The sequence below is a fragment of the Myotis daubentonii genome, chromosome 1 (assembly GCF_963259705.1).
Source record: "Myotis daubentonii chromosome 1, mMyoDau2.1, whole genome shotgun sequence".
Lineage (NCBI taxonomy): Eukaryota > Metazoa > Chordata > Mammalia > Chiroptera > Vespertilionidae > Myotis > Myotis daubentonii.
Genome location: NC_081840.1, coordinates 24,698,371 through 24,721,703, shown reverse-complemented (window position 1 = coordinate 24,721,703; position 23,333 = coordinate 24,698,371). Strand labels below are relative to the sequence as shown.

Sequence of the window (23,333 nt, the reverse complement as noted above, 5' to 3'; positions counted from 1 at the left end):
GTTTTATTGTGCTTAACATTTAAATAACACCGTAAGGCAGATACTTTTGGTATGATTCAATTTATGTCTAAAATGTTGAAGAGGAATTCAAGTGAATTTCTAGAGTATCAGTAAGATTTTGGAAACATTGCATTTCAGCAACCTTTTGGAAGGAGGCCAATACCGATCACTTTTGTACCCAAATCCTACTCTGTAGAGCAGTGTGTTAATGGGATGTTACACAAGGTGTTCATAGAAGATAGACCTACAATATAATTTTAAGCTTTTCTCCAAATCAGAAGATGTTGCAAACTATTTTGTTCACTTTCACTCAATTTAAGATAATGTACCATGAATTTGAAAAAAGTAATGCAAAAGTTATTCAGTACAAAGTGTATATGCAGGTCTTTGTCACAGCAAACTCCACTGCCTAGACTTTAATTGACCTGAGCAAAGAAGTTAATTCTCTTCTATCTAGCATGTTTGGGAGATCAGTCACAAGGAATTTTTTCTGAAACCACACAAATATTATCTTCCATGCACGGTAAGATTTTGAGTGGATGGCTCCTACACATGCTTTTGTTTCTCTTTTCATAGCCTGGAGGAATGCTGTACATTCACATAAATGAATTTTTTACGTGACTGAAGCCCTCTTTCTGTGCCATATTCCAGGCTCCAGAGTCACTGTGATGACCTGCAGAGTCACACCTGCTCTGCTTTCCTAATAGGATACCCTAGGATCGGAATGGAAGGGGAGGCGGGCGGTCCTTCCTGCAGAAGGGGGTGGAATCCTGAAATACACTCGAGTGCATGAATAGCAGGTGCCTGAGGGTCTGTGACTGCAGTTCCCAGCCCGGGCTGAGCATCACAGTCACCCAAGGAGCTCTAGGACCTTAGAGCTGTCAGACTCCTCTGTTTTCCATCAGCATCCCCCTAGTGCACCCTGCACGTCAGCCAGGATTTTAATTTCTCACCGAAGAGCTGCCTTGAATCTGTAATCATGGCGCACCATGGAATTTTTACTACTCTACCTGATTATTAGTAGTGTTCTGATGAATCTCCGAAGTATTCAGGACAGTTGGTTCGCTTGTTGTTGTTTCTGAGACAGGGAGACTGGGTAAGGGTGAGCCGGGCTGGCTCCTCTGCAAGAAGTCCTGAGAGAACACACTCCAGGGAGTTGGGTCGGTGGGTAGCTGGAAGGAGGAGGGACAGGTAGGCAGATCTCAGAGCCTGGAAGGGCTTTCTGGTTTTGATTTTTTTCGTGTGTGTGTGTGTGCGTGTGTGTGTGTAAGTGTAAGGGGGCATACTGTTCTATTAATTTTTTATTGTATTATTTTTTCTATCACCATTTATTCCCTCTATGCTGTCTCCACCTTTCCCCATTCCCCATCACTCTGTTTATTAATTTAATCTGAACAGTTTCCCATGTAAATAACTATTTTTCAAGTAACTGTTTTCCCATGTAAGTAACATTATTGCCCATGTATTTTCTTTACTTTAAATATGTAGTTGAAACACTGTTTAGGAATTGGCTCGGATCCCTTTTCCTTAGGACGCCTTTCCTTCACAGGGCGTTGTAGGAACCTCCACTGGGCTTCCACAGAATGTTGACTTGAATGTTCCTGTCACACTTACCGTATCTTGCTCCATGTAATTTTTTTGCGTGTGCACATCCAATTCTTCATCTAGCATTTACTGAACCTTTTCTTGGCAGACGTACTGTGATAAGACCTCACAATGCAATGGCAGTGAAAAGGAAATAAAAAAACCAAAAAACCCGAACAGTTTTGTACCTGCATTCAACTTGCTTAGTTCATAGGCCGGTGAGATGCAGACATTATTTAGATAATCACACAAATAAATATTACCTTATAACTGTGTTCAGTGGTGTGAAGGAGAGGCAAATGGTGCATATGAGAACAGTGTGAACGAATAGACAAGGTGTTTTATTTGACCTCAGATTTAATACGATCCTTGTCTTGCCCGTCTGTAAAAGGTCAGTGCAACCGAGAAATGCCTTTTATACTCCAAGAACATAATGTGCTGACAGTACTCTGCTGTGGTTGGAGGGCATCGGGGCTCTTTGTGCCCAGCTCTGACCAGCCGGAGTACATCCAAAGGAGGCGTCCACCCTGAAGAAAGGATTTTAGATGATGCCTGGTTAGAAGAACTATAGCAAGCGGTTCTGAAGAAAAGAAGACACAGCGAGGACATGTTAGCTGTTGTCTAATATGTAGTCACTTGTTGAGGTGTATCGAAGGGATTCTGAGAGTTGACAGGCCATGAGACGGCTCTGCTGGTACCCTTTCCATTCTAAGATTCCATAGCTTTTAGAGGATCTGAAGCAGTTCTGTATCTCATGGGAACCAGGAGATCCGGAGGATTGTTTTCAGCCTGTGTAATTGAGGTGTGGAGGAAGAGTGTCCAGTCTTCTTCCTGCCCAGGGACCCCTCTAACTCAACCTTCTAGGCAAGAGGAAGCCACAGAGGCTTGGCTCCTCAGGGAGAGCCGTGACTCCCAATAACCAGTGTCTCCTGAGGACAGGCTCCTACAGCTAAATGCTCCAGAAATTCCCCATAGCCCACAGGATGAAGTCTGAATGCCTTCCCATGGTAGCAGGCCTGTGGCTTCCTCGACAACTCCTCTCTCCTCACTGTCTCTCCTCACCGAGCCTTGTTTGTTCCAGTGATGTGGAAATTCCTTGCATAATGTGACATCTTGCCCTTTGGGGCCCTTGCTGTTTCTTTTTTCTCAAACACTACTTTCTGTTATTGAATAAATTCTTTCTTCCCCCCTTTCAGGACCAGTTTCTGTAGTTTTCTTGGCTTTCTAGCATTAGTTACTTTGTAGCATACTATAGGATTGGTGCACGACATTTGTGCACTGGGGGGGGGGGGAGGGGAGAGTGGTCCCTCAGCCTGGCCTGTGCCCTCTCACGGTCCGGGACCCCTCAGGGGATGTCCACCTGCTGGCTTAGGCCTGATCCCCTCCCCCCCTCAACCCCCCCCCCCAGGCCTAAGCCGGCAGTGAGACATCCCATTCGCAGCCCGGGACTCTTGCAGTCTGGAACCCTTGCTCCTTACTACCCACCTGCAGTGGAGGCAGGAGAGGCTCCCACCACTGCCACTGTGCTCACCAGCTGTGAGCCTGGCTTCTGGCTGAGCTGCGCTTCCCTTATGGGAGCGCACTGACCACCAGGGGGAAGCTCCTGCATTGAGTGTCTGCCACCTGGTGGTTAGTGTACATCCTTGTGACTGGTCATTCCGCTGTTAAGTCGATTTGCATATTAGGGTTTTACTATATAGGACTAGGGGCCCGGTGCACGAAATTCGTGCACTGGGTGTGTGTGTGTGTGGGGGGGGGGGGAGAGTCCCTCAGCCCAGCCTGCCCCCTCTCACATACTGGGAGCCCTCAGGCGTTGACCCCCATCACCCTCCAATCGCAGGATCGGCCCCTTGCCCAGGCCTGACGCCTCTGACAGAGGCGTCAGGCCTGGGCAGGGGACCCTCATTTCCCCCCATCACTGGTTCTGCCCCCAGCCCAGGCCTGATGCCTCTGGCCCAGGCATCAGGCCTGGGCAGGGGACCCCCAGACCCCTCCGATTGCTGGCTCTGCCCCTTGCCCAGGCCTGATGCCTCGGCCAGAGGCGTAGACCCCCATCACCCTCCGATCGCCTGATCAGCCCCTTGCCCAGGCCTGACGCCTCTGCCAGACATGTCAGGCTTGGACAGGGGACCCCCATCTCCCCCCGATCACTGGCTCTGGCCCCCGCCCAGGCCTGAGGCCTCTGGCCGAGGAATCATGCCTGGGCAGGGGACCCCCATCTCCCTCTGATCGCTTGCTCCACCCCCCGCCCAAGCCTGACGCCTCTGACCCAGGCTTCAGGCCTGGGCAAGGGGACCATCATATCCCCCTGATCCCCGGCTCAGCCCCCCACCCAGGCCTGATGCCTCGGCCAGAGGAGTTGACCCTCATCACCCTCCGATCACCAATCACCGGATCGGCCCCTTGACCAGGCCTGAGGCCTCCGGCAGAGGTGTCAGGCCTGGGCAGGGGACCCCCAGCTCCCCGCGGTTGCAGGCTCCGCACCTGCCCAGGCCTAACGCCTCTGGCTGAGGCGTCCAGCTCGGGCAGCGGGGACCCGCAGCTGCAGCGGTCCCGTGATCGTGGGCTCCGCTTTAGGCCCAGGCAAGGGACCCCTAGCTCCCGGGACTGCCAGCTTCAACCGTGTCCAGCTCCCATCGCTGGCTCCACCCCTACTTCCTGCTATCACTGGCCAGGGCGGCAAAGGCGCCTGATTCTCCGATCATGGCTGGGGGGCAGGGCAAAGGCAGCCCTAGGGCCGCCTTTGCCCTGCCCCCCACTTCTTAGCTCCCCCCTGGGTTTCTGATCACTGTCAGTGGCAGGGGGCTTCTTCCTGCTTTCCCTTTCACCTCCCTGCATTGTGCCTACATATGCAAATTAACCACCATCTTGTTGGCAGTTAATTTGCATATAGCCCTGATTAGCCAATGAAAAGGGTATCGTCATACGCCAATTACCATTTTTCTCTTTTATTAGTGTAGATTACTGAACTTTTTATTATTTATTTATTTTTTTAAAATTAAATCTTTATTGTTCAGATTATTACATTTGTTCCTCTTTCCCCCCCCCATAACTCCCCTCCACTCAGTTCCCACCCCACCCTCTGCTCTCCCCACCCACTGTCCTCATCCATAGATGCACGATTTTTGTCCAGTCTCTACCCGCATCTCCCACACCCTTTTCCCCCCCAAGAATAGTCAGTCCATTCCCTTTCTATGCCTCTGATTCTGTTATAATCACCAGTTCATTCTGTTCATCAGATTATTTATTCACTTGATTTTTAGATTCACTTGTTGATAGATGTGTATTTGTAGTTCATAATTTGTATCTTTACCTTTTTCTTCCTCTTCCTCTTCTTAAAGGATACCTTTCAGCATTTCATATAATCCTGGTTTGGTGGTGATGAACTCCTTTAGCTTTTCCTTATCTGTGAAGCTCTTTATCTGACCTTCAGTTCTGAATGATAGCTTTGCTGGATAAAGTAATCTTGGATGTAGGTTCTTGGTATTCATCACTTTGAATATTTCTTGCCACTTCCTTCTGGCCTGCAAAGTTTCTGTTGAGAAATCAGCTGACAGTCGTATGGGTATTCCCTTGTAGGTAACTGAGTTTCTTTCTCTTGCTGCTTTTAAGATTCTCTCTTTGTCTTTTGCTCTTGGCATTTTAATTTAGATGTGTCTTGGTGTGGTTCTCTTTGGATTCCTCTTGTTTGGGGTTCTCTGCGCTTCCTGGACTTGTAAGTCTATTTCTTTCACCAGGTAGGGGAAGTTTTCTGTCATTATTTCTTCAAATAGGTTTTCAATATCTTGGTCTCTCTCATCTTCTGGCACCCCTATAATTCTGATGTTGGTGCGCTTGAAGCTGTCCCAGAGGCTCCTTACACTATCTTCGTATTTTTGGATTCTTTTTTCATTTTGCTTTTCCGGTTGGGTGTTTTTTGCTTCTTTGTATTTCAAATCTTTGACTTGATTCTTGCGATCCTCTAATCTGCTGTTGGGAGTCTGTATAATATCCTCTATTTCAGTCAGTGTATGCTTAATTTCCAGTTGGTCCTTTATCATAACCTCGAGGGTCTGACTAGATTTCTTGAGGATCTCACTACATTTATCGGCGGTCTCACCGGTCTTTTCGAGGGTCTTACTGAGTTTATCGGCGGCTTCTAGAAAGTTCTTGAAAAACCTTAATAGTGTGGTTTTGAACTCTATATCCAGTAGTTTGCTTTCCTCCATTTCTGTCATTTGTGTCCTGTTTCTTTGTCTCCACTTTTTTTTATACTTCCCTGTGTTGATAAAGTGGTTTTCTGTGCTAAGTGTCCTCTGGGGCCCAGTGGTTCAGCCTCCCCAATTACCTGAGGAGGACACTCTTGGTGCACCCCCTTGTGGGCTTTGTGCACAGTCTTGTTGTAGTTAAGCCTTGATTGTTGTAGGTAACACTGGGAGGAATTGACCTCCAGGCCAATTGGCTGTGACAATCAGCTGTGTCTGCAGCGGGAGAACTTCTGTGCTGGAGACACCCCTCCGGGGCAAGACTTGCTTCAATGGGGCTTTGGTGCTCACTGAGTCTGCCCCCTGAGTGTGTCCTTTAAGAGTCCGAGGAGGTGCAAACTGGATGGTCCCACTCTGACCACTGGGCACACTCGCTCCTGGTTCTCTAGGGAGGTGCTAATCTAGCCTCTGCCTGAGGCTACCCAGCAAAAGCCTCCCTGCAGGGCTTGGGTGGGGGTGGGGGATCCCACGGGATCAACAGGGTGGAGCTAGCAGTTATGGCTGCTCTCAGTCCTGCCCTCAGAGGCTCCGCTTCTCAATGTCCTGGTAATCGCTGCAAGCACCTCCGAGAGAAAGCTGCCCTCGAGTTCCAACTGATGCCAGACAGTCCCGCTTTTCCCGTATGAGTCTGGGTCCCCAAAGACTCGCCTGGAACTGGATCTCAGAGCCTGAGACTCCCTCCCGATTGCAAAAGACAACCGCGACCTCAGCCGCCAGCCTGCTCCGTGTGCGCCTCTGTACCTTAGTATTTTACTTCGGCACTGCTCCTCCTCTGAGTCTCGGTAAGCTTTTCTCTTTCCTTCTAGTTGTAGAATTTCCACTCAGCCAGCCTTCCTGTGGTTCTGGATGATGTCTGTTCTGTCTTTTAGTTGTATTTTTGAAGTTGTTGTGCGAGGCAGCACACTCTGGTGTTTACCTATGTCGCCATCTTGGTTTCTCTCTGACCTTTTTAATTTAATTGCTTAGCTTGCTCCTCTAGACTGTAAAGCCCTGAAGACAGGGCCTATGTATTCTGTTTGACTTTTCAGGATGTAAGAGGCACTCAGTAAATGGCACATCTTGGGCATTCAGTAATTTTTGAATGACTGGATATAAATTCTCATTTGCTTCATCATATTGATAACTTATTGTGTGGCTTTGGCATTGGAACTTACCATACGTGAAATAAATAGTTGAACTTATGATTGGTTAATTAAGAATCTTGAGAGGTGCAGGAGTGCAGTGGAGAAGGTATCATGTTATAGTGATACTAGAGGTCTGGTGCATGAAATTAGTGCATTTGGGGAGCAGGGGTTCCCTCAGCCTGGCCTGTGCCCTCTTGCAGCCCAGGAGCTCTCAGGGGATTTCCGAATGACGGCTTAGCACTGCTGCGGAGGTGGGAGAGGCTCCTGCCACCGCTGCTGCGCTCGCTGGCCTTGAGCCCAGCTTCTGGCTGAGCATCGCTCCCCCTGTGGGAGCGCACTGACCACCAGGGGGCAGCTCCTGCATTGAGCGTCTGCCCCCTGGTGGTCAGTATGTGTCATAGTGACTGGTCCTTTCCCCGTTTGGTTGATTTGTATATTAGCCTTTTATTATATAGGATGTTTCTAGTTTTCCCTGAAGGTAATTTGGGTTATCTTCCATATACTAGTATATATATATATTATATATATTATGTACATATATACATGTATATGTACATATGTATTATGTACATATATATTGTGTACATATATACATGTATATGTACATATGTATTATGTACATATATATTATGTACATATATATTATATATATAAATATTATTGATTTCAGAGAGGAAGGGACGGGAGAGATAGAAACATCAATGATGAGAGAGAATCATTGATCGGCTCTCTCTTCCATGCCCCACACTGGGGATGGAGCCTGCAACCTGGGTATGTGCCCTGACTGGGAATTGAACTCTGACCTCCTGGTTCATAGGTTGACGCTCAACCACTGAGCTACGCTGGCTGGGCATTTGGGGTATTTCCTTTTAAAACCTTCTCAGAGTTATCAAATTGTTGTAGTCATATTTTCATGAAGTGCCTTATCTTAATCAGGACTAAGAAAGGGTAAAATGAGGCTAAGAAACAAATTGATAACCACCATCTTTTTAGATTATTGTGGTAAAGAGGTGAATGGTGTTTATAGGAAAGTATTTAGAATGAAGGAAATCTATAGTAAGTAATATTTCAAATAAAATTGAAAGTACACTATGAGCAACTAAACAGTTTGTGTTTTGATATGATGCAGAGCTCATAGTTTGCAAAAGCCGATTTATAAGATGTTACTGGACCACACTCATGCTTGCAGGACTTGCTTTAAAAAAGGCTTCAACCCGGCCAGTGTTGCTCAGTGGTTGAGTATCAACCTGTGAACCAGGAGGTCATGGTTCAATTTCCAGTCAGGGCACATCCCGGGCTGTGGGTTGATCCCCAATAGGGGTGTGCAGGAGGCAGCCAAGCAATGATTCTCTCTCATCATTGATGTTTCTATCACTCTCTCCCCCTCTCTCTTACTCTCTGAAATTAAGAAAAAAATATTTTTAAAAAAAGGCTTCGTAATTCATCAACACCAGTGGTCTGGCTGCCCAGGGCTTAATCAGGCCTTGGAAAATCTGATGTACTTAAACAGACATTTCTAAACATTGATGTCTATTAGAAAATGAATTATCATGCAATGACAAATATATTTCCAAGTGGATGAGCATTTTGTAGTGTATAGATGAGTCTTGTTCCGAGCTGTTAGATTACTAGGGCAGTATTATGATCTTCAGAAAACTACAAGGTGTGTGTGTGGCATCAAGGCTGGCAAGGGCGGATGAAGGTGTTGAAGCTAATCAGATTACTCCTACAGGTGGAGCTTAAGACTTGCTACCCAAGTTTGGTTCTTTGTCCCCAGCCAACATGTTGCCCTAGATTTCTTCAGGGAGTTGTTCTTCTAGGCATTAATCTTTTTCTCAGAGCTTCTGGCTGATTCTAATCAGAATAGGGCGTACCTTCCCTACTCTCCCAAACAGCTTCAGTTTCTCTGTTCCCCAAATTACGCAGCATTCCTTTTCAAATGTTGACTTATTAACTGGAACCCTCAGTAAGGGACTATTATTTTGTAGGTAGAGATTTTATAAATTGGTTTAAGTTCTCAGAATATTATTGATCTCTTTTTCCATTGATCTGCTCTCTAGACTTGCTGATTGATACCCAGGTTTGTATTTATAGGAAATAACCTTTTTACTTGAGAAGCTTTCTTTGGTGCTACTGTCTCTCTCTGTCCAGATTGTTCGTCCTTTGTAAAATGTTCACTTTAGATCAGCAGTGAGTATAGTTACTTCATCCAGAAGCAAACTATTTAACTGCATATTTGAGTTTAATGATTTGGATCCATGTTTCAGTTGAGTGATGTGCATTCCCATTGATCTTCCTGAAGCCTACAGTTGAGCAATATGCTCAAAACACCTTCTACTAGTAAAGTTAAGGTGAATTCCTCATTAACTCATTAAGAGAAAAGGTATTAACATGCTGTTGACTTCACCAGATGGTTAAGCAGTAACTAGAGAGGTAAGATAATTTGTGATTTACTTTGCTACTAAGAGGAAACTATATTAGAACTTGTCAAAAATTATTTTTACCTTTTTAATTATGGATAAGAAGTTTGGGGGTTTTAGTCATGGTTGGGCTGCATTCTGTGATATAATGCTGTTGAACTGCGAAAGAGAAAAGGTATAAGGGGCTAATTATAACCAAACATGCAATTATCTTGGTCTCTTTGAGATGAAACCTGGAGTGAGCCCTTAGGAAATTTTTCTTAAAAAGAATCCTTGTTGATCCATAGTTTTATTAAGTCAATAAAATATACTTCATATAAGTAGCTTTGACATAATAGTGAAGAAAAATATGCTTAATTTTGGCAAGTATGAAATTCTCTAGCACAGAGCATATGCTGGTTGGTTAGTTTTGTGTTTTGTTGCACTGACGAAGTCCAGCCCTTCTTTGAATTCTATGGGGGCTCATACTATGATTGTTAATTCCTCTAGCAATACGATGAGCCGGGCTTTGGGATGGATGGTTAAGAATGACTCAAACATTGTCCTGCTGTGGACTATACTAGAATTCCTTCTACAGGGACTCTGTCAGCACCAGGCTCGTTTTCCTTGGCCCAGGACATGGAAAGATTTATATTTATTAAGTACTAATTATGTGCCAGGTACTTGCTAGGTATTCTAAATATGTTATTTCAGTTAATCCTTTTTACAGCTTCAAGATTAAGGAATTAGTTTATGCATTTCAGTTAGAGGAGTAACTTGTCCAGGGACTCACTAAAGGCAAGTCTGAACCTTGGCTTCCTATCCAGGTCTGATGATGGAGCCTATGCTTTTTCCATTTGGCTGTGATACTCTGGGCTTAAAGAAGGAAACACAGTGGTTGGAACAACATTTCTTGCTCCCTCTTTCCTAAGGTGTCAGGATCTCTTTCTGTATACTTGGGCCAGATGAACATCCTTATTAAAAATAACTATGCATTCATCCATCAGCCACCTAGCCATCCATCCATTCATCATGCATCCAACAAACTTTTATTGAATACTTATTGCATGCCAGGTGCTGTTTGAGAACCTGGAGCTGTCCTGGCTTCCAAGCCCTCAGCTTTCATAAAGCTTATACCCAGCCATCCCAAGACCCACCCATTACAGTGAGGCTAGAGGGGCTGGATTTCTTAGCCCAGGGCCAGACGTATAGGAGGCCCTCAACAAGTGTTAGTTTCTTTTGCCCACCCATTTCTACCTAGTATTTATGCCCCTGGCCAACGATTGTCCCCTGTTTGTTCATTTATGGTTGTACTCTGAATTGCTGACTTGGGTTTCTGTGTTCTTCAGTTTAAGATCAGTCTGTTCATCTTTGGAAGCCACCATGTCCCACAGAGAGACTTGGTTGGAGTGGTCAGTTGCCCTGATTTTGAGTAATAACAGGCAGCCTGGGATACAAACTTTCAGTTATAAGATGAATAATGTACAATGTGATGATTATAGTTGATGACACTGTATTGCATAATTAAAGTTTTCTAAGGGTTATGACTTAAATCCCCCCAAAGGTAAATATGTGAGGTGATGGATAATTAACTTAATGGGGGGAATCCTTTCACAATGTGTATATACAGGGTGTGGCAAAAGTAGGCTTACAGTTGTTTGTATGGAAAATAAAATAATTGTGACTACAATAATTAATAAATAATACAAGAATAAACTAAACTTCACGTACTCACAACTGTAAACCTACTTTTGCCTCATCCTGTATATCAAATCATCAAGTTGTACACTTTAAATATTCTACAATTTTATTTGTCAAGTATTCTTCAGGAAATCTGGGGTTTTGGGGGTGGGGTGGGGTATAAGGAAGGTGGTATGATAAAAATGCTATAATTTTTATGAAAATATCATTTTAGCTCTTATATTAGGCATTAACCCTGATTACATAGTGTACATATACTTTTGTATTGTTTTGAGTAGAATTGTTAATACTTTACCATATATTATACTACATGTGTCATTTTGAAAGGTTTACTTTATTTTAAAGTGATGTAAATGAGTTAATGCTAAAACTCATTAAGTAGAACATGTAACATGTTCTATTATGATATAAATTCATTGAGCAAATGCTGTTCATTTTGGAGAAACTTGAGTTCATCCCATTTTTGGAATGTTTCTTTTGCAGAATATCTTGTATCTTTTGATAAATCTCAGTTATTTACAGATAGATCTTCCATGTAAAGTGATACATTTCTAAATGCGCACTTAGAGCTTAATCTCTTTCTAGAATTGGTTTCTGTGTGGCTAATGGATGATTTCAGAATGTTGAAGATAGTCATAATCTCAAAGATCAGTTAAATGTAACCTTGATAAAAATATTTTGAGAATAGTGTGCACTTCCTCATTTGGATACCATCAGCCCCATACACTCCAGTTTGTCACCATAGAGATTGTGATTTGAGTTCCATTTTTCTTAGTCACCACAGTTTCCAAGTGTTGTCAATTTTATCTCTAAGTCTCTCTTAATTCATTCTTTTCTCTGTTCCCGCTCTCCTGGTTCAGCCCCATTTTCTGGCCTACAAAACAGCAGCAACCTTGTCGCCAGCACTTTTATTCAGTGCCTTTCATCCTTCAGGCTCTCTTCCATGTCACTGTTGAAAACTTTCAGGGGGAAATAAAGTGTGTGTGTGTGTTTACACATATACATACATGCACATTTGGTTCTGATTGTGACAGTCCCTAGTGCATCTTTGGTGGCTCCTTGTTGCCTGTAGTGTCATCTCCTTTCAGGTTGTTTAAAACTGGAATGGTTCCAGCCTTCCAGCACCAATTCCTCACCTTCTCCTTGCCCTTCCAGGTGGTTCCAGTCAGTGAACTACTTTCTTTGTAGTGGGATTGTTAGGGATGCTTTGTTGGCATTAGGTGTTCACACTTTCTTTTGTTCAGGTAGCCTTATAAATGTAAAAGCCACCATTTCTGACAGGAGATTTGCTGTTGGGTGGTGGACATATGGTGCAATATACAGATCTTGTAATATAGAAACCCACATCTGAAACCTATATGTTCATGTTGACCAGTGTCACTCCAATAAATTTAATTTAAAAAAGCCACCATTTCATCTTGTTTGAATATCTTACGTTAGTACATGCTGAAGCAATTATATCATCTAAGGTAGCAGTGTTTTCATTCTGCTTTACAAGGTGTGAAAAATTCTCACATAGAATATTTTTTTTTTGAAAGGCTTATGGCCTAAATGGAATAAAATATCTAAAATTTAATTGCAGTTCTTGTTGAAAGCTATTTTCCAATTTAGACACTATTTGAAAGTTCTGAATTATTTTTTGTATATAAAGTTAACTTCAAATTCATCATTAGAATTACAGCATTTTCTTTTGCAATAAGAAATACTTATTTGGAACATGTGAGGAGATGGATGTTAATTAAACTTACTGTGGTAATCATCTCCCAATATATACATATCAAATCATTATGTTGTACACTTTGAACTAGTACAGTGTTATATGTCAATTATCTATAACTAGGGGCCCAGTGCGCAAAATCACGCAAGACCCAGACCCGGAGCGCTGTGGGACCCAGTGTCAAGTCCTGCTGGTGCCGCGGGACCTATCAACGCACTTCCTGGTGACCGGTCTTTGGTCATAACAGTGCTACGACCACTGGGTTTTTATTATGTAGACAATAAAAGTGTAATATGCAAATCGACCGAACAACCGAACAGCAGAACAACCGTCTGAATGACCTTCTGGACGACCATACTATGACATGCACTGGTGCCAGGCCAGCCAAGGCGGGTGCAATGCGATTGGTCAGGGGGCCTTGCCATCACTTCACGATCGCCCCGCAGAGGGAGGCCCAAGCCACTCTCTGTGGGGTGATCGATGGGGGGGCTCTGATTGATTGCTCCAAAGAGAGGGAGGTCCAGGCCACCGGCTGGCAGGGCTATCGATCGTTCGGGGAGGGAGAAGCTTGTGATCGATTGCCCCACAGAGGGAGGCCCAGGCCAGCCAAGCGATTGCAGCCCACGCCTGACACCCGCAGAGGGAGGCGACTGGTGGGTGGGTCAGCACCACACAGATGGCAAACAGTGGCAACGGCAGGGGCGGGGCCACTGCTGGCAGCTGGGGGAAGGAAAGCCCCAATAGTTCCTGATTGCCGGCCAGGCCTAGGGACCCTAACCAAGGGGTCTCGGATTGCAAGAGGGTACAGGCTGGGCTGAGGGACACCCCCCTGCTCCGTGCACGCCTGGCCTCTAGTATCTCAATAAAACTGGAAGAAACCCCCCTCCCCCCCACACTCCCTCCCTCACTCACTCACTCTGCTAGCCTACCTCTCCTTGTATAATGAAGATGACCACAAAGCTTCATAAGGCATTCACATCACCATAGGTTTTAAAAAAATGCTCATTTGTACATCAGCTGCCTGACCGAATTATACGTCCTTCTAGTTTAACCCGAATACTTCTCTTTGAAAGTGATGACCCACACTACAACAGTAACTCCCAGTGCTGGGCCATGTGCTGACAACTGACGCTGTTAGGATGGAGGTTTGGTGGTCATCTTTGTAATTGTGTGGTGATTGATCCCACACAAGTCCATGGATGCCAGAAATGATACTGAAGTAGGCATCTGGCTGCCCTGCTTTATGAAGGGCAAAGCCAAAGCTATTCAACAGACATTGAATGGAGAGGAAAGCCAATTCATCTCCTGTAGCTCTCAGGGAAAATTTCCACGTGGCCTTTAGAGTTTAAGTGCTCCTTTGTACATTTGATATTTAAATGGTTTCCGTGGTGTGTGCTCTTTGTTTACTCAAACACTATGTGCACAACAGCCTTTTCTGTCTTTATTCTGTTTCCTCCCCTGAAATGCTTTTCCTCTGTTCTCTTCTTTTCTCATTGGAAACTTACTCGTGGTTCTTCCTTGATTCCATTGACTATGTCTTGTAACCTTTGTGTTCTTTGCCATCCCTGAGGTTGGACCTACCAACACTTTGGTTTGTATTATTGCTGTTTTTCATATCCTTCCCCATGAATAAGATAGTAAACTTTTTGAAGGGAGAGTCTATATGCCTTTGTGATCTGTGGAACTCTGCAGCTTTGTGCTCAGAGCCTTATACCCTGTTGATGTTTAAGAAAGGTTTGAATCAAAGCAAATACTGGTTTATAAACACAGCAAATAATTGCACCTCCATTAAGATCTTACTTGTTAGGGTACAGGTGGATCTCAGTTTTAATTGAGGCTGGGGCAAATATAACACTCATTTCTGAGAATAAGGAAATTACTTTTGTCAGCTAAAATTTTTTTGTCGTTTAGGTCTAACCACTTTGTGATACTCATAATACGTTCCTTGATGTGTATTCAGGTCCGGCTTCAGCTGTGAACTTTATTTCTGGTTTGTTTCCTTGTTAACTGAGTGTTTCTTAAATTCTAGTGAAGGGAAGAGGGAGGCAGTTGATTATCTAGTTGCATTATCCCCCCATCTGTTTCCTGTGTGTGACAGCAGTTTCCACCTCGTGCCTTCGCCCGTGGGGTCAGAAGCACCATACACATGTGGCTTCGGGTTCTCCCAGTGAGAAGAACTTACTTTCTAAAGATCTGTTTATTTTTTTAGGCAACAAGCTTGCCATTAATATATCCTCTTGTCACTTTAATTCCCAAAGTGACTTTTCTGGTGTGAAGAGTAGGTGGCACACTTTGTAAGGTGTCACAAGAGCCTGTGCCTTCCTGTGGGGGATTAGGACGATCTGTTCTAGAAGAGTGCCATTTTGAGAGGGAAACCTTTTTAAAAGTCAGTCTGAGTACTCTGTGAAAAATGATTACGGGCAGAAAGGAGATTAATGAGGAATCTGGGGCAGTTGTCTAGTTGAGAGGTAACAGTGACTTGGACCAAGGTGTTGACAATAGAGAAATGGAAAGGATTGAAATAGTCTTTAGGAAGTAAAATTTATGTCTTGACAGAATGAAAAAGGGGTGTGGAAGAAAGGAATGGGGATGAATCCTAAATTTTTGGCTCAAGTTAAAGGGTAGATAGAGGTGACTTTAACTGAGTCGAAGAAGCCTCAAGATGAAGATAAGCCTGTAAAATGACTGACTTCTTTTGTCATCACCATACAGCCTTTTCCTAGCCAATTTATTTGCTTGCTGCTCTCTGCCCATGTAGAATTTTTATGCTTCAAACTGCAGGGCAAAGAAGAAGAAGTAGTTTCTACCGTTTGGGGCCACAGAACCATTGGGTATGCGCTTTCCTGGAAAGAATGTTTTTCTTGTGTCCTCATGAGTTGTCAAATCCATTAAAGTTAAAAAATACAAGTCTTGCAGTCCCGTGATAAGTGGATTGTTTCAATAACAAGTAAATTACATTAACTTGGGAAGATTTATTTTTCAAGTAGCTGTATTGATCTTTACCCAAAATTCATTATCTGGGAGTTTACAATGAAACTCTAATACGTTTCAGAGTTTTCCTTTTTTTTTTTTGATGTTAACAAAATACATTTCTTTTTCTTATTTCTTTTTCAGATTTTAAATTTCTTTTAAAACTGGGCTGTTTTTCCTTAACTCCCAATGATAATTACTGCTTGTCTTGTGATCATGTAAGCTTAATGCAGTAGGATGAGAGAAACAGGTGCCTACGGATTACGTTATCCAGTGTGTTTTCTTCATTCAGAATTCCTCAGGATAATTTCTCTTGTCTTTTTAATGCCAGATGTTGGTTTCAACAGCACCTGATAAAATACAAGAGAGGAGCTTTTCCTGCTGAAAATTCATAGCTTGAGTCTAAGCATAAGAAAGTATCAAATAAACTCTAATTAAGGAACATTCTACAAATCTGGCCTGGAATCTTCAAAATGGTCAAGATTTGAAAGTCAAGGAAGTCTAAGGAATTCTTGATTGAAATAGACTAATAAGCTATGAATACTAAGTGCAAAGTGAGATCCTGGGTTGGGCATCATTGGGATAACTGAAGAAAGGTAAATCTGGTCTGTGGATTAGATGATGGTACTATATCACAGTTAATTTCTGGATTTTGATGGTCATAATTATTGTAGCTTTGTAGAAGAGTGTCCTTGTGTATAGAAGTTACTCAGTAAACACTATAGGGGTGATAGACCATTATATTGGCTACTTACTCTCAACTGATTCAGGGAAATCGAGTTATTTTTCCTAGTCTGGCAACTTCTTTTAAAAAATATATTTTTATTGATTTCAGAGTGGAAGGGAGAGGAAGGGAGAGATAGAAACATAAATGATGAGAGAGAATCACCTATCTGCCTCTTACACATCCCTCATTGGGGATTCAGCCCACAGTCTGGGCATATGCCCTGACCTGGAATGGAACTATGACCTCCTGGTTCATGGGTTGATGCTCAGCCACACCAACAACTTCTTTTTTTGTAGTTAAATCTGAGATTATTAAATAAGACACCCCCTGGACCCCCTCTTCTGTTAGTTGATTAGTACTTCAAATTTTTTTGCTTATCAAACAAACCATTTTAAGGGGTTTGCTTCTTTGAGTTGTCTTGACTTTTAACGGCCCTGTCACTGTGGCTTCCTGTTGTATATTAATTGTCTTTTGCTATTCTGCTTCTAGATATTCCTCATCACCTCATTAATACAGTGGGGCCTTGACTTACGAGTTTAATTCGTTCCGTGACGGAGCTCGTAACTCAAATTACTCGTATGTCAAATCAAAAAGTGAACAAGTGAGACACGTGATGCTGGGCTGATGTTGTGGTGTTCACTGTGACGTTCGCTGTGCCAACTAGCGGTGGGGTATCTGAAGCTGGCTCGTAACCCGAATTTTAGCTTGCAACTCAAAGCAAAAAATCGGCCGAGAGGCGGCTCGTATCTTGAAAAACTCGTTAGTCGGGACACTCGTAAGTCAAGCCCCACTGTATGTTATTTTCCTTGCCCATTCTTTATTTCCCATTACCTATGTTTGCCTCCTGCAACAAATTACTTCTTTCAGTGAGAAAGTCTGGTTTACAGAAAGATGGCATTTTACTGCGATGCAATTCTGTGATAATGATGCATTTGAACTTACTTTGTTATGCTATTCTTTTCTCCTCTGTTCACTGGTGAGCTGTTTAAGCTTTCTTTTTTTCACCACACTGCTTCTGTCCCAGAACTGAGCATGTTTCAATAGGTTTTTAGTAAAAGGTGTTGGGATGGTTGATTGCTGTCTTAGAATTCAGAGTTTTCAGAAAGTTTCAGCAGGGTAAGGGCAATTCGGTAGAGTGGCAAATGTGGTGCTCTACTAATTCATATCTAGTCAGCTCATGCCTGTGTTTGTGAATGGTTAGCCCCACAGGTTTAGGATTACGCATATTGGGACCAAGCATATTGTGTGTGATTCGGAATGGGGGGAGGGTAGCTGTGGGGAGTAGATGAACTGTCACAGTGCCTTCTCTTTCTGAGAACAGCACTTGTCAGTTGTCTGATTGGTAGAATCTCTCTTCCCCCCTCAGTATAGAAAATCATGGGTTACAGGCCTTGAATTGCCCATGCCCACCCCATACCTTCGTTTCTTTGGTAGAACTAAAGTCCATTAGAAGGCTTGTTTTCCTTAAATAGGTTGGAGGACAAACTTCTCCTTAGCAGTTACACTAATTTCCACATTTCTCAGAAGGCTCAAGGAATAAAGCTTTTAGAAACCCAGAACAGCAGTTACATTGCACTTACTATACACCCACACATACAGGCTTTTCTTCAGCATTTTATTTTTCTCTCTCGCTGCTTTTACAGTGTAGGTGGCCTTCTCCGGATTGCTTTTGACAGGAAATTGAGCAACCTTTCCTTTTTGGAACAGAATATATTTTACTGCTGAGAGAGAGAGAGAAGGGAAAAAATGAAGTGTTTATGTTTTGAAATTTTATGATGAGTTTTTATTTAAAGATCAATTTAGATCTAGAAAAATGGAGGAAGGGGTTAAGTTTCATATTGCGCACTAATATTTCTCAACCTTCTTAGTAATTTTTGGGCCCTTTTGTGTGTGTGTGTGTGTGTGTGTGTGTGTGTGGAATGCTCTGGGTGCTAGCAATGGGCAAAACTGGGAAAACAAGTATTAGGGTGGGACCTCATCCCCAAGTGACCTTTCTTCCCCCAGCATATAGCTGGTTAAGGGATTCGGAGGGGACCCTCCCCTGACGTTTCCTCCCCTGGCAGGTGGTAGACCCCTTAGAGGAGGAACAAGGGGGCCGGAGAATAGCCTCACACGACTTCCATACAAGCCTTTCTGACCACTCCCTTAATCATTAAGCCCCCAGGACAACGAGGTTCTGGTCTGCATCAAATATTCTTAGAAACAAAGCCTTGGGTCTGTTGACCACAGAAACAGAGTTTTGCTCATAATAGAGATAACAACTAGGCCTCAGCTGTGTTTCAGCTCTAGGCCTATAAAAGCAGCAAAATCAAATGAAGCAACTCCATGGCTGATTTGAGGGCCAGCTGCAATGACCATTGACCCCCTAGCTTGTACCAGTCAGTAGAGACCACAACCCTAAAGGAACACACCTGGAAAGCTGCTGAATGTGCTATTGAAATCCTCCCCTGAGATTTCCCTTAAAATCCTGCCTTTGGGGAACAGATAAAACACCTTAAGAGGAAGGCCCCTTCTTTCCCCTTCTTCCCTCAGGTGTGCTCTCTCTTTAGAGCAGTGGTTGCCAACCTTTCCGGCCTCACAGATGTGGTCCGCAGACCATCAGTTGGCGACCGCTGCTCCAAAGGTTTCCTTAAACCAGCGGGTCGCCAACCTTTCGGACCTTGTGGACCACCAGTTGGCGACCGCTGCTTTAGAGCATACCCTATGCCTTTCCTCCCGTTTCTTTCATCAAGGTGCATACTTTTGCTTTCTGAGTCCATGCAGCCCAGCTGGCTCACTTCTTCTGCCTCTGTGACTTTCTAGCCAAACTCAAGGACCAGGTCTGACTTTCTGGTAACTCCTGGTGTCTTTTGCCATTACGATTAACAAAAAAAGTATGTATTTTGAGTGTTAGAAGTTCCTTGACCCATTTTGTGGGAGCAATCTGTAGACCAATTATATAAAAAATGCTAATTTTATTCCCTGGAATATCTGACTCAGAATATCCTTTTATAGGTTTCTTTTCTCCCAAGTTTTCTTCTGCTGTGCATACCATTTGATTATGGTAGGGTAGAAAAGACATGTTGCAGGTTCGTCCTGAGCTCTATAAGATCATAGTGTGGGGACAGAGTAGTCCCTCAGTAAGTCTCATTTTGCATGCAGTTAAAGTAAGCTGTGAAGTGCTTTTATATTTGGCTGAATAAAGGTGGGAGCCCTAATATCCAAGGTGATAGGCTGGGAAGAGGAATTTTCCTTCTTGTCCCCACCAGGAATTGGGAATACCTGTGAGGGAGACTAAGGTCTTATTCTTTTTACTCTTTTTTTTTTTTTAATTAAATCTTTATTGTTCAGATTATTACATTTGTTCCTCTTTTTTTTCCCCCCCATAACTCCCCTCCTCCCAGTTCCTGCCCCACCCTCCGCCCTCACTCCCCACCCACTGTCCTCATCCATAGGTGCACGATTTTTGTCCAGTCTCTTCCCACATCTCCCACACCCCTTTCCCCCCCAAGAATAGTCAGTCCATTCCCTTTCTATGTCCCTGATTCTATTATAATCAACAGTTCATTCTGTTCATCAGATTATTTATTCACTTGATTCTTAGATTCACTTGTTGATAGATGCATATTTGTTGTTCATAATTTGTATCTTTACCTTTTTCTTCCTCTTCCTCTTCTTAAAGGATACCTTTCAGCATTTCATATAATCCTGGTTTGGTGGTGATGAACTCCTTTAGCTTTTCCTTATCTGTGAAGCTCTTTATCTGACCTTCAATTCTGAATGATAGCTTTGCTGGATAAAGTAATCTTGGTTGTAGGTTCTTGGTATTCATCACTTTGAATATTTCTTGCCACTCCCTTCTGGCCTGCAAAGTTTCTGTTGAGAAATCAGCTGACAGTCGTATGGGTATTCCCTTGTAGGTAACTGAGTTTCTTTCTCTTGCTGTTTTTAAGATTCTCTCTTTATCTTTTGCTCTTGGCATTTTAATTATGATGTGTCTTGGTGTGGTCCTCTTTGGATTCCTTTTGTTTGGGGTTCTCCGCGCTTCTTGGACCTGTAAGTCCATTTCTTTCACCAGGTGGGGGAAGTTTTCTGTCATTATTTCTTCAAATAGGTTTTCAATATCTTGCTCTCTCTCATCTTCTGGCACCCCTATAATTCTGATGTTGGTGCGCTTGAAGCTGTCCCAGAGGCTCCTTACACTATCCTCGCATTTTTGGATTCTTTTTTCATTTTGCTTTTCCAGTTGGATGTTTTTTGCTTCCTCGCATTTCAAATCATTGACTTGATTCTTGCGCTCCTCTGGTCTGCTGTCGGGCGTCTGTGTAATATTCGTTATTTCAGTCCGTGTATGCTTAATTTCTAGTTGGTTCCCCAACATAACATCGAGGGTCTTATTAGTTTTCGTGTAGATCTCATTAAGTTTATCAGCAGCTTCTAAACAGTTCTTGAGAGACCTTAAAAGTGTGGTTCTGAACTCTATATCTTCCATTGACAATTTTGTCCTGTTTCTTTGTCTCCGCATTTTGTTATGCTTCCTTGGTGCACCCCCTAGTGGTCTTTGTTCACAGTCTTATAGTTAAATCTTGATTGTTGTAGCTAATTCCAGGGAGGGTTTGACCTCCAGGCCAAGTGGCTATGAGAATCAGCTGTGTCAGCAGTGAGAGAACTTCTGTCCTCTAGGGAGGTGCTAATCTAGCCTTTGCCTGAGGCTATCCGGCAAATGCCTCTGTGCAGGGCTTGGGCGGGGCGGGTCGCACAGGATCAACAGGGTGGGCCGGAGAGAGCAGTTATGGCGGCTCTCAGTCCTGTCCCCAGGGGCTCTGCCTCTCTGAGTTCCAGCACCCGCTGCAAAACTCGGAGAGAAAGCTGCACTCGCTCTGACCAAAGCCAGACAGTCCCGCTTCTCCCGTTTGTGTCTGCGTCCCTAAAGACTCGCCCGGATCTGGAGCTCAGAGTCTGCGACTCCCTCCCGATTGAAAACGCCAACCGCGCCCTCCGCCGCCAGCCCGCTCCGCGCACTCCGCACCTCAGAATTTGACTTCACCACTGCGCCTCCTCTGAGTGTCCGTGTGCGTTTCTCTTTCCTCCTAGTTGTAGGACTTCCACTCAGCCAGCGTTCCTGTGGTTCTGGGTGATGTCCCTTCCGTTTTTTGGTTTCACTTTTGAAGTAGTTGTTCAAAGCAGCAAACTCCGGCGTTAACCTATGCCGCCATCTTGGTTCTCCTCTTTTTACTCTTAACTTCTGTTTTCTACGTTTGGGAACAGGGTTTGGGAGGTAACATAATTTGAAATACTGTTTCACCTCAGCAAAAATTTAAAAATTGGTTTCTTGAAAGCTCTGATGGACATGTATAGTCTGGTTTATTTTAATATTTTTAGAATAGTACATGTTCTGTAAATTATTAATATTGACCACGTTTGTGGGTTCTTTGAACTACTAATAAGCTTAGCAGTCACAGGAGATGCTTATGACTGTAGCTTATAAACCTACCTGAAGTGACCAGTGTGAGAACTGTAGAATTTATCAGTTATCACGATGCCTGGCTGCTTTGGAACAGAGCTGCTCAATCTTACGATTATTGACATTTTGGGCTGGATAACGGTTTCTAATGGGGGGCTGTGTTGTGCATTGTAGGGTGGTTAACAGCATTCCTTGCTTCTACCCTTTAAGTGCCAGTAGCATATCTCCCACCTCTGTTGTGATTACCACAAATGTCCTGGCATTTCATAATGTCCCCTGGGTTGCCCCCTACTGAGAACCACTGGTTTGGAATAGTGGTTGCCATAGGCAGATGATGGACTAACTACATCAAAGTCACCTAGTTGGGGGAGGTTCTTACTCATTCAAGTCCTTGGATTTCTTCCCATTTGTGTCGATACTGAATAGCTAGGTTTAAGAATTTGTTGTTTAAGTGGGAGTGGTTGTTAGTTGACTTAAATTTCAATGTGTTGAACTGTACATAGAGAGTTTACAAATGAAAGAGGGTTTTAGAGGTAAAGTACATTTTGCAATTATGATTTTATTTGTAGTGGTGATTTTCCCCTTTTTATTTCTATGAGGTACCATTGTTTGCTTTTCAAACGTTGAAAAGAACTTTGTTAGACTAAACTTTATTATTATTTTAATCTAGGTTTTGAAAGAATACCTCAAGTTGGACTCAAAGGCAAGAACTTTGAAGTGGAAAAGGGTGAGTTGGTGGATTAGTCACTAAGTCCTGTTGGGGGAAGGGAATGTCACTCAAGTGTTCATTCTTAGAAGGCCAGCTGCTTATAGCAAAATTTTGATTTAGCAAATGTGGATCCTATTTTCCCCCCATTGTTTTTTCCTCTTTTATTGTTTTTCTTCTGAGAGGCAGAAGAGAGGAAACCCCTGTCTCCATCTTTATAGATAAAATAGTTCAGATATTTTTCTGGCTACTTAAATTAGTAATGTGAAGGTTTTTTTGTTCATGTTTATGTTTCTGCTCCATAGTAAATGCATTTCAAAAAACCTGTGTTTCTTAAATTGTGATTGGAATTTATCACGTTCTAAATACGAATCCCGTTAACCTTGATACATTAGTTTGGAATATCCTGAAAAATTCTGAGGTGGTTGGATGATCTACTGTTTGGCAGACATTTGCATTTGATCATGTAGTGATTGTAGTTGGGTACTGCTAGGTAGAAACCCAGTTCTGTCCTAGGCCTATCCTAATGTTTTAGTGGACGTTTCTCAAATATTTTCATTAGTTTAAAAGGGTATTCTCATTGAGAAGAATAACAGCTTACTTTGATTGAAAGAGACTTTTTTTGTGTGGGCTGAAAATGCTATAATATGCTCAACTCGTAAATTCAGGTAAAACAAGTGGTTTGGGTTGTGTAGGTTTCTTTGATTTTCTTACTTTG

At 43.2% G+C, this 23,333-nt stretch overlaps 1 protein-coding gene across 32 annotated transcripts in view; it reads left to right on the top strand.

The window, feature by feature from the left end:
* Positions 1-23,333, top strand: part of SIPA1L1 (signal induced proliferation associated 1 like 1) — a 352,094-nt gene that overhangs the window by 59,040 nt on the left and 269,721 nt on the right. For 28 of the 32 annotated variants that reach the window (XM_059691698.1, XM_059691696.1, XM_059691695.1 and 25 more), the window contains one exon: positions 22,580-22,636. The exons of the other annotated variants lie outside the window; for them this stretch is intronic. The gene's annotated coding sequence lies outside the window, so the exon portion shown is untranslated. The remainder of the gene's footprint in view (positions 1-22,579; positions 22,637-23,333) is intronic. 32 annotated transcript variants of the gene reach the window in all.